General features: G+C 34.4%; 1 protein-coding gene across 1 annotated transcript in view; it reads left to right on the top strand.

The window, feature by feature from the left end:
- TMEM47 (transmembrane protein 47) overlaps positions 1-18,693 on the top strand; it is a 118,547-nt gene that overhangs the window by 33,100 nt on the left and 66,754 nt on the right. The gene's annotated exons all lie outside the window — the stretch shown is intronic.

Below are 18,693 nucleotides of genomic sequence, written 5' to 3'. Positions count from 1 at the left end.
AAGAAATTCATAGAATTAAAGTCAAAATTTGTCATCACCTTTTGATGTGTGTAAATGGTGAGTATACTTGGAAAGCAATTTAAATTAGACATGCAATAAAATTCACTTGTGTGTATGCCAGAAAATTGTCTTAAAGATATAAATAGAACCATGTGCAATTGAACAAACTCTTGTGTGTTGATAAAATCAGTTTGGATATAATATATATATTTGTCCTAAAGACATTCTTTCATGTCTCATATGAACCTTCTGATTTCAAGAAGTTAACAGTATATTTTTTCTGCTAAAAAGAAAATTCTGTAAATCACCTGTAAGTCTATGATATTCTCGTATTTAATATCAAACTTTCAAAAGTATGCCTATTTAAGTTATAAATTCTAAGATTTTCACAGTTTTTCTATCATACTAGAAATTTTACTTTTCCGTGACCTTATATTATTATTTGACAGAGTAGCATCATTCATTTGGTGTATTATATTTTCAGTATTAGTGCTTTTATTTTTATACTAAGTTCTCAGAGCAAATTACTTTTACAAATACGTCTTGCCTGGAAATTATCCATGACCCACTTTCACTGAATTTGGAAGATGTGGAACCATAGCTTGACCAGGATTTAACAAGGGAAAAGCCTTTGCCTTCAGAAGTTTCATTGTGAACATAGAGAGGAAAGCAATTCCAATTTACTTTTCCATAATGGCCATATAACCTGTTAGTTTGCTTTATTTATTAAGTTAGGCCTATGCTATGTCAGCAACACAATGTTTTATTTTGACAGTTTTTAAGTCATTCGGGTTAGAAAATGGACAGATAGCAAAATTGTGTTCTGTAGATGAAACCACTGAATACTTAAATTATTAATTTATCAAATTTTTATATTGTCTTTTTGTTAAGAGCTTTTCAGAAGTGCAACATTAAATGAGAAAAGATTAAAAGAGCAAATAAAAAGTGCTTAAGAGTATTTTCAGAGGAAGCACTAATTTATTTGAATAATTTAATTTCTATATAAAGTATTAGGACACGGTGTCATAGCTACTTAATCTCAGTAAGTTAAAATCAAATTAAATAACAAAACTCCATGTAATAAAATTCGAGCAGTTTTTCTTATAGAAGGCGGGTTTGGAGACTGTTTGAGAAGTCCTCACATTTCTAACAACTACTAAATGGTGTCCTGGGCAGAAGGTTCATTTATCTGTACGTAGAAAATCTGTTTTCAAAGACTCACCACCTAGGTGACTCACACATTTATATTCCAGAAGGAAGTCTAATGGTTCCAAAGTGTAACTAAGAAAACAGGAGCTGAACTGTTCATTTGGGAAAGATAGTATGTGGTGTTTCTAAGCCAAGATTAACTGCAAAGAATGGTGTCCTTTGTGAAATTGAAGTGGTGTTGAGTGGTTCACCAGAGAAACTCAGTTTTAGCAAGCGGTTATTTCCAAGTTGAATGACTTCATAGAAATAATGATTATAAAAGAAGCTTGAAACAAGTACTGGAAAATCATGTTATCAAATCAAAAAAAGCCTTGATTACTTCAGTCTTTGCATGTGATGAGGATTAATTTGTATCTAAAAAATCTATATCTAAGAAATTAAATAATGATATACATGTATATGTGCTAATTTTTGCGTGGATTAGGATGTGAATGTGGGTGACCTGAAGGCATTTCTTATACTATAGATAAGAGGCAGTCAGGCATGGAGTTAAACTTAAAATATTACATGTGTGACATGATGGTACTGAAGACTGCCCCTCCGTTTGCTTTGGATTTATTATTATAAAATAAGAAATGAATATCAGTCATCCATGCAGCCTATTTAATTTTTTAATAAAAATATAGTTCATAAGGAAGACTTCAAAGAAATTATTTTAAACCTGACCAGGAGACATTTCTCTTAAGATTATTATGAATGGGGAGTTAAATTGCTAAGGTTAAATGGAGAAGAAACACTACTTTGTTGGTCTTTGACACTGCAATAACTAAAAAGGCAGATAATGCTATGGTTCTCAGCAAACTCTCACAGGCAAACTTCTGCTGTATCAAAGCATTTTTGGAGAGTAAGTTCCCCTCTGTCTATATCACTGCTCAGTGGTAATGTACCAACTCCTGACCTCAAGAACAAGTTTTTCAATTTTTAACTTTTAGGTTATTCTTCTCTTAAAACATCTAGTTTTTATGGTTGTGTTAATTATTTGAGGCATGTGGTATGTGTAAAAGAAGCAAAACAAGACGTTTTAATAAAATATTTAACACAGGATCATGAAAAACATGTTCCTCATTTGACTCCAAGCTATGAATGCTGTTTACCATTGGAACATACTAGCATAAATTTGACATAATATGGAAATCCTTATGGGGGCACAATGTTTTATATATAGTTTTCAGCTATATTCTCTGGAAAGTTTAATATTTTTAAATGCATAATGAAGAATTTTGGAAAATCCATTGTACAGAATCTTTTCTGTGCAAACCTCAATATTTAGCACATAACTTTTCAGCCAACTTTCAAGACATGGAATACTTTGAGTTGCTTTCCCCCATTTTTCAGGCTTGAATAAAAATAATTTTTCCTATTCTGTCTCAGAAAGTACATATTTAGCCAGACATTTGATCTTTCAGAAGTTCAAGTATGATCCAAAACATACCAGTCTACTGCTGCCTATGATCATATGACATCTTTGAATCAGAAATGCTCTAAAAAATGAGGCAACAAGACTTCTATGTGCATTCAAAACAAAAGCACTGTTTGGCTTCAGTTAGGCTTATTTGACTACTGTGCTGTTTGGACAGGTAAAACACATGTAATATGTTGTTTTCCTAATGTTGGGCTGGTATTTTTGATTTATAAGTATACATATATGTAAGTTCTGTGCTTTTATATACTTGAATGGTTTGTATAGCATCTGTTTTGGAACTGGAGCATTTTTAGGATTGTTTACAATTTATTAAAATACAAAGTTGAAATCAGTAAGGATTGGGGAATATTATCTACAGAGAAAGATCAAATAGTTGGATCTTCCAAGTGTTGTCATTTAGTCATAACTGCATGATATAAGACTGTGCAGGTGGGAGAGAGAGAGTAGAAACCTTACAGTTTGGTGTAATCGATTAGCTTTGGAGTTTATGCTCCACCTCTAATGATTTTTCTAAGAAAAATAGATGACTTGGCAGGCAGCCATATTTATAAAACATGACCCTGTGCCCCTGGTCAGAGATGATTAGAGCAGAGATGGTTCCTGCCTTAAGCCCTCTTTCTCTTGCCCATTAATTTGGAACTTGTCTCTGCGTGTAGCTAGTAATAAAATGCATAAACCATGGGGCTTTGGGGTGTGTGCAGAGATGCAAAGAAAACAAACTGCAGGGAATAAAGGAATGAAATAGATATGCAGAGAGAAGTAGTCAAGAAGAACCACATAGGACCCAGAGAGAATGAAAGAGTGGATCATCTCAGTTCCTAGTAAGGTCGAGCTGCCTTATTTTACATGAAATATGCCTATGTCCTGCCAATAATTTCCTGTTTTGATTAAACTAGTTTTAGTTGTACACAAGAGAACCTTGACAAAGACCCTATTGTTGAAGTGTTCAATAGTCAGGTTATGCTAACTCTCCAATACTCGGAAAGTACATGAAGATTTCTTGACACGCTTCCGATCCCACCTCAGGGTGTTTAACACTCTCTATTTCCCCATCAAAAAATGCTCCCAGTTGTCTTACCCACAGTAAAATATAACTAAGTGAAAACATTTTTAGTTTAACTCTCCATTCTGTATGTATGTTTTTCCTAGGATCAAAGTCATGTGCTACTGAGGGAAGACCAGTGACTATCAGATGGCGTGAAAGATGTTCTGGAATCTCTGAAATCACTCATGCTAGTTTCTCTTCCATCTTGCCTCTCTGATACAGTGGCACCATTTACTTGTGTTCTCCAAGAATGTTAGTCCTGTTGGCTTTGCCTGTTTCTTTGTCTTTATGGCTTCTCTTGAGGATTTCAGAGTAATACCTCACACACACACACACACCACCACCACCATCAACGGGATTTTTATTGCCTTCACTCTAGTGCTGCTTTGGGCTCTGGTGAATCAAGCCCAGGTGGAATCAAGCATGTGAGAGCAAACACGTTAACTGACTATGGTAAAAGATTTTACTCACTGAACACCTCTGGATAATTGACCTACGTGTCTGCTTAAGCAAGTCAACCTAATAGTTACAGTTATTTTTGGATCATCCTTTGGCTATCAAAGGGAATCTGCACATGAAAAAATAATTATACGCAAGCACAGCCACCTGAACCCAAGGTCAAAACCTAATCTGCACATTTGTGTTTCCAACTCAACCTATGGTTAAGCAAGAGAAGGGAAGTAAAAATCCCCCCTTCTTGCTATTGTGTTCTCCTAAAAGCAAATCTGTTTGTTTTGATTATTTTTAAGGTAATATCACGACTTGTTCATGAAAATCCACTGGTGAAATATGTATTTCAATCTCAGTTCCACCTATGACATAGATAAATACCTTCAAAAGGAAGAATGATTCTGTCTTGCAATGAAACCAAAAATATTAGGGTATTTAAATGATGTTATAGGAAGATTTTTCTCAGTTCTTATTGCTAAGTATTATAGGCAGCCAAATTATCTGTCATCTCCACAGCTCTAATCCAGGAACTGAGTAAACATCCACTTTCAGAGGGTTTTTTCTCTCCTATTTAATTCCAAAAAACGAAGTTCTATTGATTGACATGAACGTCATCTTTGATGGATATTTTTCTGTGATTTTGTGTGACATCAGATGGCCTCAGGCTCTTAAGACAGATTGGTTCATCACCAAATGTATCCACTGGTATAATACACCATCCCTGCTTTTTTTGTGAACAATACATTCAAGTTGTTTAGAAAAGCTACATACACAGAACATGAGACAAGAGTGGTTCTGACAACTTGTGCTACTGAAAGGAGGAACCCATAAGACAATTGATAGAAGACCAGCCATACGTTGGGACTTGGGCCATATTAGTTATTTCGATATTGATATTACTAAATACTCTACATCATTATTTTCTTATTTGCTTAAGCTTCTCAGGCCTTCAAAAGACTATGAAATGCATTTAGCAAAAAGTCCAATCCTTTAGTGCATTCTCTTTTCCTGTGACCTGAGCAGCAAAAGCCATTTGTTTTTTAAATACCAGGCAACTCTCACATTTCCTGGGTCAAGGGAAAATACATGCCTCGTTATTTTCCATTCTTATCTGGATCTAACAATGCAGGGCAAAATAATTTTGCATTCCTGACTCCATTATCAGGAAAATGACATAAGAATCCACATAACAAACATAGCATGAGGCATTCAGGAAACTGTATTTTACACACTATATTTAAATGCTGCAGGAATAAGAATAGAGCCTTAAAAATACATCCGGTCAAGACTGGCTTCCTCCTTTCTTCACAGTCTTTAAATGCAAATGCATGCATACTGACAGCTCTCGGAAAAAATAACCCTAATGAGAATTTTCCCTTTCCTGAGGGATGCCCTCTGCCACCATCTATTTATGGAATAATAGCTGGCTCTGTACTTCATTCTCACATAAGTTTAAAAGAGCAATTTCCATTTTTGAAGTACTGCTGAAAGAAAAGAAGTCATCTTTTATCTCAGTCAGAAAAGGTCAGTAAGTCAGTAATCCTCTATTCAGTTACTGACAGAAATATCTTCTTTCCTTCCACAGCAAACCAGAAAAGTTATATATATGAGATTGGCATTAATACATAAAATGGCCAATGCACCTAGCTCTGCCTGGGCAATCCCATACACGGTCCATAGGCTTCTTTTATTACCTGCTAGGGCTGTGAATTGAATCTGTTGGAGCAAGTATTGCAGATAGGATTCCGAGTCTCCTCCCAAGCATTCTTCCATAATATCAAATACCAGCAAGGTCAGAATATTGTCATAATGAAGACCAACCCAGAAGCTGTCTTTGCTCCTGTATCCAGATGTTGACCTTTCCTTTGCATTTGGGTGCACAGCCACACCAATTTACAGAAATTTTTGTTTGTTTCTTACAAGTGTACTTCATATATTCATTTTTCAGCTTTCCAACCATTCATCAAGTTTTATTGCATCTTTAATATGAGTCCAATACTATATAAGGCAGCAGGGCATTACTAAAGATATAATCTGAGACTTCAAGGGTCTTACAATTAAACTTGAAAAAACACAAAGCATGCACATGGAAATAATAATTCTGCCTTATACTGTGGAATGACTTACAGTTCGCAAAGTAAGTTCACTAATTTTAGTGCAACCTGATACTTTTACTAACAATACAGAGTATGTAGCAATATTTCAACCAACTTTAATGCTCAAACAAAATGATACATTTAAGAATCAATATGGATTTTCTTGTCCAATTAGGCTAAATATTTTCTTTTGGAAAAATGGCAAATCTCTAATTACCTGTGACCTGTATTTTGTATAATCTAAGGCACCACTGATTGTATGATTTTACATACTAACAAGAAAGAAAAAACACAACCAAGATTGCATAGAAAGATTGTCTAATAGGAATCCCCTGAATAAAACTGGGACACCAAAGGCTATAACTTCGTTGTAAGACTATGCGACTCAATATAGTAGCCATTCAGAAAGAAATAGCAAGGGAAACTTAGTATCTCAACCTTGGCACTGGATGGAGAATTTGAACTAGTAAGTACTCAGGCAAGTTAAAGGCAAGAGTTCAAGTGTGGTCCACACAACCTCACACAGAGGATTTAATTTACAGTGGTCTCAGATAGGCAGTGCCTGAAGCTGGCTGCCGAAAACAAGTGAAAATTCTCTCTGAAGACTTTGACTTCAATCCAGGTTGACAGAGATTGAGGGTCTTATTAATCATAAGATGCACCCTGATTTCACAGGTGTGAAAAAATATTTTAGGATTGATGAAATATAGTTATTATCTATTTGTAAGTGATTAATGGATTTTCACCTCATAATTAGCTTTTAAAATTAAAATATCTGAGATTTCAGAAGAGTTGTCATATATCCCAGTTATTATTTTTCAATGCCTTTAATTTTAGTAGACTTATCTATGTATCTTCTGAAATATGTTTCCAGTCCTGCAATTCCAAGCTAGCACATCATTTATTTACAAAATAATAATGGTAACAAATATCAGAAATACTTTAAGTAGTTTATTTGAAAGAATTGCTTTATATAAAAGCAACCATTCAAAAAAATTATGTTACTTGATGGCTGAGGCTAAGGACTGGAGATGAGCCAGAAGAAAATCTTGTAGGGGTGCTTCCATACATGATGTTCTGATTAGTATTATTTTTAACTATTTTTATTGTAAAGCAAACACACACAAAAAAGTGTACAAATACATACACAGAGCTCACTGATTTGTCACAGAGTGAACATCAATTTAACCATAACCAAGATCAAAAAATAGAAATTGCCAGAACCTTGGAGATCTCTTGTGCTCATCTCATCACTGTCCCTGCATTTCCCCCACCCCAGAGAGAATCATTTCCTTGTTCCCGTTTTTAAAATAGCTTGACCATGTAGCTATTCATCCCTATGCATCACAGTTTTATTCAGACTGTTTTCCAAACTTAGAAAAATAGACTCACACAATGTTTGTTTTGTTTCTGTCTCATTTTGATCAACATTATGTTCTTGAGATTTATCCATGTTGTTGCATGTAGCTGTACATTGGTCATTTTCATTACTGTATAGTTTTCCATTGTTTGAAGATGCCACAATTTATTCATCCATTCTACTATGGCTGGACATATAAGTTGCTCCCAGTTTGGATTATTACAAATATTGATGCTATGATTATTCTTGCAAAGGTCCCTTGATAAAGTTGTAGGCACAGTTCTTTTGCATATTTATACTTAGAATATAATTGATGGGTAATAGGGAATTCACATGTTCAACTTAATATATATATATATATATATTTTTTTTTTTTTCAAGGAGTTTTCCAAAGTGGTGGTACCAATTTGCATGCCTAGCAGCCATGTAATAGAGACCAAATTTCTCCTGGTTTCTTTTATTAATTTTATTATTATTATTATTTATTTTTATATTTTATTTATTAATTTTAATTTATCAGTATGCAATGTAGTTGATTTTCATGTCCCTTTACCAAATATTTCCCCCCCTCCTTCTCCCCCACCCCCCATCAACATCATGTCTGCTCACTAATCTTAACAAGTCCAAGGAATTGTGATTGTTGTGTCTTCTTACCTGCCTCCCCACTGTTCGTTTGTTTATTTATTGATTGATTGATTTTTAACTTCCACAAATAAGAGAGAAAAAGTGGTATTCTCTTTCTGTGCCTCTCTTATTTCACTTCATATAATTTTTTCTAAGTCCATCCATGTTGCTGTGAATGGTAGTATGTCATTCTTTTCTATAGCAGAGTAGTATTCCATTGTGTAGATATACAACAGCTTCCTTATCCACTCATCTGATGATGGACATTAGGGCTGGTTCCAACTCTTGGCTATTGTATATACAGCTGCAATAAACATTGGAGAACAGGTATCCGTTCAAAATGATGATTTCCATTCCTCTGAGTATATTCCCAGCAGTGAAATAGCTGGGTTATATGACAGATCTATCTGTAATTGTTTGAGGAACATCCATACCATTTTCCATAAAGGCTGCACCATTTTGCAGTCCCACCAACAGTGTATGAGAGTTCCTTTTTCTCCACAACCTCTCCAGCATTTATCATTCCCAGTCTTTTGGATATTAGCCATCCTACCTTGAATGAGATGGTATCTTAAAGTTAGGTTTTGATTTTCATTTCCTGAATGCTGAGTGCTGTCGAACATTTTTTCATGTGTCTGTTGGCCATTCATATATCTTCCTTTGAGAAATACCTATTCAGTTCTTTTGCCCATTTTTTAATTGGGTTACTTTTTTTTTTACTGTTAAAGTGTTTGAGTTCATTGTATATTCTGGATATTAGTCTCTTGTCAGATGCATAGTTTAGAAATATTTTCTCTCACTCTGTTGTCTTTTCACTCTGTTAATTGTTTCTTTTGCTATGCAGAAGCATTTTAGTTTGATATAATCCCATTTGCTTATTTTTTCTTTGGTTGCCTGTGCTTTTGGGGTTGTATTCCTGAAGTCTGTACCCAGTCCTACTTCCTGGAGTATTTCCCCCATGTTTTCTTTAAGGAGTTTTATTGTTTCAGGTTGTGTATTTAATTATTTTATCCATTTTGAGTTGATTTTGGTATATGGTGATAGGTACCAGTCTAGTTTCATTCTCCTGCATATGAATATCCAGTTTTCCCTTCACCATTTGCTGAAGAGGCAGTCTCTTCCCCAGTCTGTAGACTTGGTGCCTTTGTCAAAATTCAGATGGCTGTAGGTGTATGAGTTGATTTCTGGATTCTCTGTTCTATTCCATTGATCCATGTGTCTGTTTTTATGCCAGTACCATGCTGTTTTGATTATTATACCTTTGTAATATAGTTTAAAGTCAGGTAGTGTTATGCCTCCAGCTTTATTTATTTATTTATTTTTTTGCACAGAATTGCTTTGGCTGGTTATTGTCTTTTGTTATTCCATATAAATGTTAGGGTAGTTTTTTTCCATTTCAGAGAAAAATGTCATTGGAATTTTGATGGGGATTGCATTGAATCTGTAGATCACTTTTGGTAGTATGGACATTTTCACAATGTTAATTCTTCCAATCCAAGAGCATGGGATATCTTTCTATCTTCTTGTGTCCTCTTTAATTTCTCTCAACAGTGGTTTGTAGTTCTCATGGTAGAGATTTTTCACATCCTTGGTTAACTTTATTCCTAAGTATTTTATTTTTTGGTGGCTATTGAACATGGGCTAGCTTTCTTGATTTATTTTTCTGCATGTTCACTGTTGGGGTATAGAATTGTTACTGATTTTTGTGTGTCAAATTTGTATCCTGCAACATGGCTGAAATCATTTATCAACTATAAGAGTTTTTTTGTAGAGGCTTTAAGCTGTTCGATATATAGGATCATATTATCTGGAAACAGGGACACTTTGCCTTCACGTTTTCCAATCTGGTTGCCCTTCATTTCCTTCTCTTCTCCAATTGCCCTGGCTCATACTTCCAACTCTGTATTGAATAAGAGTGGTGAGAATGGGCATCCTTGTCTAGTTCCTGTTTTCCCCATTCAGGATGATATTGGCATTGGGCTTATCATATATGGCTTTAATTATGTTGAGATAATTTCTGTCTATACCTAACTTGTAGAGAGTATTTATCATGAACTAATGTTGAATTTTGTCAAATGCTTTTTTAGCATCGATAGAGATGATTATATGGTCTTTGATTTTATTGATGTAGTGTATCACATTTATTGATTTGCATATGTTGAACCAACCTTGCATCCCTGGGATGAATCCCACTTGATCATGGTGTATAATTTTGTGTATGAGTTCTGTATTCTGTTAGCTAGTATTTTATTGAGGATTTTTGCATCTATATTCATCAAGGATATTGGCCTGCAGTTTTCTTTTTTTGTTGTATCTTTGTCTGGTTTTGGTATCAGGGTAATGTTTGCTTCATAGAATGAGTTTGGGAGAATGGCCTCTGTTTCAATCTTTTGTAATTGTTTGTAAAGAATTGGTATCAATTCCTCTTTGAAGGTTTGATAAAAATCTGCAGTGAACCCATCCGGACCTGGCCTTTTCTTTGTTGGGAGACTTCTGATAAATTTTAGTCATCTGTCCTGTTGAAAAATTTTTCAATGACTCTTAAGAATACATAAAAATTTGTGAATATTATTATAGGATTATAGTTTCAGGATTCAGAAGTATTGAGAGGCTAGAACAATGGAGCAATGACAATTAGATGAAATTCAGTAGGAACTGTACAAGCTACATCACTGACCAAGTATAGTCTGACGCGACTAAAATGGTGGGATGTTACTATGGTGTAGTAGTACAGAAAAGAAAAGTGCTATCCAAATCAAATCTAGCAGAGTCAGTTTTCCCTAAGTAGAGCTTGTTTATGCCAATTCCCAATGAAAGTGATCATTTCATGTAGTAGGTGTTTGTTGACTTAATAAGTGAATGAATGAATGAGTGAATGATTTGTGTTCAAAGCTGAATACTAGAGAATATGAAGGCACTCTGAAGCAAATCTCTTCTGTATGTTCCTTCTCTCTTTCCTCCTAAATTTTCTTTTTATTCAAAGAAGGATAGAGAAAATTACATGACTATCATCAAAGAAGCAAATAATTAAAATAAGAGCCATTTAAATCAAACCCAGGATATTTGGGAGATATTTATGAAACAACAAGTTTTGTGTAAATCATTTAAGTCTAGTTATGCTTTCCAAAGCAGAACTTTCTTTTTGTATTCTGCCTAATCCATTACTTTTGGGTTACGTTTTTTTTTCTTCTTCTTTTTTCTTTTTTAAGTCCTATGTTTTTTCTTTCTCCTTTTATAAAAGTGTAATTTTTGTGTTTTATAAGAAAAAGTATATTGCATAGCAAAAAACCTTCCAAATCGAGAAGTCCCTCTTCTGGTCATGCACTGCTCAGCTTAATTACTGCACTTCAACAGAGTCAGGTTCCCCATTACTCATTTCATCCAGTTCAGCATTCTATTTTTAATTTTTTTCACAAAAAATGTAACTTTGGGTTCAATACATGGAAAAATAAAAAAATCAAGTGGAATTTTAAAAATCCATGCCCATAGAGACTATTCCATGTAAATAAAGTCACACCTCATAAACTTAATGCCTATAAGCATCTCCAGACTTTTCATTTTTATGTTTATTCCAATTTCAAGGCATAATCAGCTTCTTTTTTCACACCACTTGTATTTGTATGCCCCCCGGAAGCTGAGGAATAAATGCCCCGTTTCATTGCTATTCCCTGAGGTTATTTTGGTTCAGTGGTCTGACGTGTGTAAAGCTTCATAAAATTAAGAAATATCTTACTAATGCCTTCATTTCCCCCTCAGGTTTTTTGTCTGTATGATCTATGCTACAGATTACGTTTACTGTAAACTTAACTATTTTTAATGACACTTGTCAAGAAAACCGTGGTTTTATTTTTCTGTTTACTTGTTAGTTGCCTAGCAAATAGCAGCGGTCTATCACTGATTGGGAAGGAAGGTGGCAAGTTAAATTTCATCATTTATCAGTTTTCCCTGTGTAACTGGCATATCAAAGAACAGTGCATTTTAAAACATCTAGTGCTTGCCTGGGGTTTCCTTCTTTTAATGAGACAGAAAAACTTAGCTGCAATTTTACAGCATCTTTGAAAAGGAGTTGCAGCCTCATAATAATGCCTTATGTTTTTAGTGTGCTTCAACATCGACAAAGCACTTTCAAAAAAATAATCTCATTTCATCTTCATAAGAACAAAGCTGTTCAGTGTACTAGTTAAAATATGGCCTTTGGAGCTAGGCTCCCTAATTTCTAACCCTTCCTCTGTCATTTACTGTCTGGTAATATGACCCAGGCGAGTTTATTGAACTTCTCTTTGGATCTCAGGATCTTCTTTTGTCCAGTGGGGATGATAATAGTGCCTACAGATTCATTGTGTGAATGAAATGAGATAATCATTTACATCTGTTAGTTACTGCAACAATAATATGTGTACCAAAATAAATCCTCAGTGGTCTACAATTACAAGTTTATAGCTGGAGGTTGGCTGGAGGTTGGTTCTGCTAATCATATTTGGTCTCATTGACCAGTCTGGGAGTTGGCTGGATGTCCATCATCTAAGATGGCCTAAGCTGGGATGACTTAATGACCTTGACTCTGTTCTACATGTGTCTCATTCTCTAGCAGTCTATTGTAGACATATTCTTATGGTAGCAGAGAGCAAGCCCCATTGCACAAGTTTATTTTAAGCCTCTGCTTGCTAACACATGGTAAAATCCCATTGGCTAAAATAAATCAAGTTGTTAAGCCCAGACTTAAGAGACAGATCAGGTCAGCCTACTCAAAATGGAAGGGCACTAAAAATGTATGTTGCAAAGGGCACAGTTATAGGGAGAAGTAAAAAATTGAAGCCATCATTGTAATCTACTGTAGCATGTAAAACAGCAAAGTGCCTATAACAAAGGAGGATTCAATAAGTGTGTCTCTATTACCATTAGGTTGATCCAAATGTAATTATCATTTTTGTAGATAAAAATGATCAAATATCAGCAATTTTATGTGATTCAACCTCAGATTATTATTACAACTTCCTGTAAAAAGGAATTATCATCTACAATTTTCCATGGAAGAAACTGACGCCTAAGTAATTTTCAAGGTTACCCAGCTAGTACATTTTAGCTTTTTATTTCAATGTAGTCTTCTGATTCTAAATCCAGTTGTCTTCCCTTATATTACAGCTGCATTTTGAGTTGCTTGATGATAGATAAATAATTCTGTGACATGACTTTATATATAACACAGAGGCATAATTTCCCAACCCTTTATCCTCATAAAACTCATACACTGCCAGTGAGTACTGACATCTGAAACACCTGGAATCTTGCCAACAGTAACCCTGTAGCATTCCATCTCCTGGTTACTAGCACCTAGAAATAGAAATGAGCTGGTAGTAACTAAATGCTATATTAGTACTCTCAGAAAAGCCATCTCAAAAGCACTTGAGAATGTGTGAGTTGTGGCTAAATACAGTATTTCATTCTTATCTCACTTTTATTTTCCTAAACACGGTGGCTATGGTAATTTTTTACATTTATTTCTTGTTCATAATTATATTTGAGACAGTTGAATTGACACACTACATATAAATATAAATGTGGTTTCTTTTTACATATGCGTCTATTTAGTACTAAACGGTGCATCAAAATGTTTCTAAAAATGTCTCAACTATTGTTTCTCGGATGGCCTTTACTGAGTGAATTGACTAGATTAGTAAATAGCCAAATAGTTACAAAACAATTGATTTCTGTATATGTGGATTTAGGTAAGCCAATTAAATGAACATCCAAATAAAATTATTCTTCCAATTATAAATAACATTTCATATAGCTCAGAAGAGAATATTTATAATAAGCAGCAAGTTATCAAATCTCCTCACTATTGTATATTGGTTACTAAATTAATTTTCCTAGGCTGTAAGTTGGTTTCTTATATAAAATAGACCCAATTTTATTCCCCCCTTTCTGTTCTCACCTAAGGTCAGGAGCATCAAAGGATTCTTCATTCCTGAAAAACTGGTAATTTTGAGACTTCAGAATTATGTGTTACTTATTGCTCTTTAAGTTGAATGATTGTGCTGATTTATTTTCTTGATGCTACCAAGTCAAGAAGGAAATATATTTAATATCAGTGCAAAAAGCTGTATCAATTTATCTGCCCTGTTGATGCTCTAAAGACTCACACTTCTTGAGCGTCCTGTTTTCTTCTCTGAACCTGAAAGCTATTTATACACAGAATACCTGCCATATGCCATCAAATGGAAGTGCAAGGAGGAGTGGACATGGTATCACAGGGTTCATATTTGATTCCTATTTTTGACCTTAAATTGTATCTTTGTCTCTAACATTTGTATAAGCCCTAACTCACCATGTTGCTTTGCATCAAATGAGATATTGTGTATGCTTAAGCACCACATAGTTGTTGATTAAGCTCTGAATTGCAGAATCCAGGTAACCATCTGAGCGATATCTGCTTATATATTTACTGAGGAGAAAATGAAAATTATACCATACAACCTCTAAATCTGAGGAAGTTTCTGATCAAATCTGCCATGCATAGTACTTTAGTTTAGGGTTTTTCCTTTTTGCATATTATAATTGCCACAGATCATTTCGATTCAAGAGTGTACGTTACAGTATTTTTCAAACTTTTTTTTTACTGCAATACAGTAAGAAATGCTTTAAAAAAAAAAAAAAAAAAAAGCTTAGCTCTCCAAAGGCAATGACTGTCTTTTTCATCTTTTTATTCTTAGTTCCTAGCAGAGAGTTGTGCGTATGGTTTTTTTATGTGTGCTTTTTGTTTGTTTGTTTGTTTGTTTGTTTGTTTTTGGTGGCTAGACAGTATAGTGTGGGGAACCAAACCCTTGACTTCAGTGCTATCAGCACCACACTCTCCCAAGTGAGCTAACTGGACAGCCCATCTAGAAATGCATTTTATTATAACTCAATATGCACATGCTATGCACATACATACACATGTGAAAAAAAGTTTTATGAACTTTTGCTACCTGTGTTGTTGTCTAATATTTTCTCTACTCTGCCTTGTTCTAATGTAATTTATTTCATTTTATTTAAAAAAGGTTTATGAGTATCCCAGCAATGTGTCACAACCTATGTTTTAAAATATCTTAAAGACATCAGAATTCAAGTCCTGAATCCACTTGCTAACATAGTGGCTGTGACCAAATTAAAATCTCAATTTCCTTATTTGTGAAATAGGAATTGTAACAGAAATAAACCTTATTTTATAGAGACATAGTAAATATCAGATCAGATAATTAATACAAAGCACAATGCATAGCAGATGCTCATTACTTGGTGGTTTCAAATCACTACCTTTAATTGCATTAGCGATAGAGTTAAAAATATATTTGTATTCTATAAAATTCAGAAAGTTAGACAATAATCTGGACAGTTTAGATTCTTAAATTTCTCTCTTGACTATTTGTTGGAAAGAGAAATCAAACTTTACTTTAGGATCTTTAATGTCTATGGAAAAACAAACTTCATGTCCAAACACCAGTGACCTAGTTTGGTGGGAAAGATGACGAATGATTTGGAAGCATCATTCTAGAACTTGTCAAGTGCCTCACTGCTCAAAGCCATTCAGGGGACTGGCCTGGTATAATTTAACTATGTTCCCGAAAGCTCTAAATCCAGGCCAACATTTGTAAACACCAGTGCAAAATTGATTGCAATGTCACCTTGTTCTCTTTTTTCCTTACTCACCCACTTCATCTCCCCAACATGACTCAATGTTTAAATTTATCTGAAACTTCCAAGTGTCTAAAAAATATGCGCTGAGAATGCTTGGCCAACATCAAATCCCATATTTCACACCAGATCTCTCCCTGTTCACTACTACTGTGAGAAGCAGAATTTAAGCTTAATTCAATTTATATTCTCTTCCTAATCTAGTAATGTAAATTATTATATCTTGCTACAGTGCACAATGCAACTGGGACCCCGTTGTCTAGCAACCCAGAAAAATAAATCAGCGTAGGTGTTTACAGGGAAGCAAATGACAAGCTTACTTAAAATTCATTTCTTTTTAATGGTAAGAAAATGTCTTTTCAAATGGCAATCTACAGGTGTTTGCTAACAGACCTTTACAGCCATTATTATTTATTTTCTCCTCCACCCTCTTGCCATGCCTGGTAAATATTGTTGACAATGAGTTTCAAAACATTCTGCTAGTATGCTATGCTTCTATGTCCTGTGGATTACTTATCATGTCCTCTTGATATCATCTGAAACATAATGTGTTTTTATAAGGAAACTGGATGATTACTTAATTGCAATGTTTCTGTTTTCACTGGATATGCTACTGAATAGAAATGAGAGGAATATAGTCTCCCCAATGAAATTCCCTAGCTTAGCTAGAAACACCACTTTCATATCTCAGTCATTAGGTCAATCTAAACCAAACAATTCTCCTTCTGAGTGGAAATATCTCGTGCCTAGTCTCTGATGGAAAGTGAAGCTTATTTTGATCTAACCTAGTTCAGTCACTTTTCCATGAAGGAGTCTTTAAAAATATTTTTGTAACCTATAAAGTGTTCAAGAAGCCTTAAGAATGAAATAGCTCTAAACTAGGAGGAAATCTCATTAATAAAATCACTCACATGCTCTGTGCTTAATTACAAGTCCTTTGGAAAAAATAATCACTGTGGAATGAGATTTACTCAGAGATTTTAATAATATAGACTTTAAGATTTGATAGCTTTATAAGTTTAAACTTAGAACACACAGAAAAGATTAATCATTCATAAAATAGTATCTCCATTATGCATAGACATGCTGTATTTTTTATTATTTTTATTACCTATCTGTGCCTTTATAAAAGGTGTCTAATTCCAGGGTCTCTGGGTCAGTGGTAATGATCTGTCTTTGCTTAGCTCCACTGCTTATTGTATCATCTAAACTTTTGAGTCTGTCATTTCAGTGAAACTTAGCTATGCTATTGATATGCATGTGTAATCTTAGGATGCCTCAGCTTGCCCAAATAAAAGAACAGTAGTCACATCAGGAGTGAGGACTAAAATTTAAACCAAAGGATCAAACAATTGAACAAACAAAAAAAGCCCTAAATGGATGAAAGAGATATGACTAGAGTCACAAACTCAAATACCTGCATGTCTGCAAGAATAACATAAGTTAATGAAACTGGTTGGATGCAAGACACATTGGAGAGTGGTGGGCGTTTATGTCCAACTGAGATGGTAAGAATTTATTTGGCTGTAAACCCAGTTGCTAAACTTATGTGAGAGTGTGGGTTCCATGTATCCAGGGATTCTCATTTTCTATGAAAAGTCAGAAAAACAGCTTCCTGATCTGAAAATGTCAGCAGCCATTTCAAAACCTTTCTTAAGGTTTTGAACCTACATATTAATTTAAAACCTACATATTAATTTACAGTAACCTTCATTAGCTTTTTACCTTAGAGTAGTCATTCTTACACAATTTGAGGTACAACTTACATAAAATAAATTTCACAGATTTTAAATACACAGTTGAATAAAGTTTTTATGAATGTATATATCCATGCAACCTTTACCCCAAATTATAGAATGTTTCCAATATCCAAAAATATTCACTTAGTCCCCATTCCAGTCAATTTCCCACCCTCAGCGGTAACCACTGTTTTGATTTCTACCACCATAGCTTAGATTAGCCTGTTCTAGAAGTTCATGTAAATGCAATTACACAGCCAATTTGGGTTTGGTTTCTTCTGCTCAATATAACAATTTTGAGATTCATCCATGGTGTTAGATGTATCAGTAGTTTGTATGAATTGCTGAGTACTATTATGGTCAATTCATTTTAAAATATGATGTGGACCAAGTCTTATGATTGACTTGAGCTGCAGGACCATGGTTGGTTACTTCTGGATTGGAGACAAGACACTAGATGAAAGCAAGCAATCGTAAATGCAGAAAGGATGGGGGAAAGATTATTGTGCTAGGAGAGTGTTAAAGTAGTGTAAAATAGAGGAAATAGAAAAACTAGAAGGCAGAAGAGAACAAAGGAATCTTTAGGTAGGCCTTTCAGGACTTTTATGAATTTGGGTGCGAGAAACATACAAGTAGATGTGACCAAAGAAGTGAGGAAAATAGCTAATGATAAATGAATGCATGGTTTAGAGGTTGAGCATGAAAAAAGTACCATGGTTTTTGACACTTAAACACATTTAAGTGCAAATGTTTGGAGCTTTTTTTTTTTTTTTTTAAATAAAATCCGATCATCACATCTTGGGAACAGGTGCTGATGGTCAGCTCTGTGTTCCATGAATCAATAGCAACAACAACAAAAAGGATAACTCAGCACACCTTTTGTTGTACTTAAATGACACGCTTGTGGGGGTGTCAATATAGATATCTCTCATGTCTTATTTTATTTTCACTTATTCCCCCTGTATTTTATTTTCCTCTATTTTTTCTATTACCCTCACTTTTTTTAAAAATAAACTTTTAATTTTAGAGTAGGTTTAGATTACAAATAATTTTCAAAGATAGTACAGAGAGTT

Source organism: Galeopterus variegatus, unplaced genomic scaffold (genome assembly GCF_000696425.1).
Source record: "Galeopterus variegatus unplaced genomic scaffold, G_variegatus-3.0.2 Scaffold1622, whole genome shotgun sequence".
Classification (NCBI taxonomy): Eukaryota; Metazoa; Chordata; class Mammalia; order Dermoptera; family Cynocephalidae; genus Galeopterus; species Galeopterus variegatus.
Note: the sequence above shows the minus strand (reverse complement) of the source record. Positions and strands in the feature narration are given on the sequence as shown.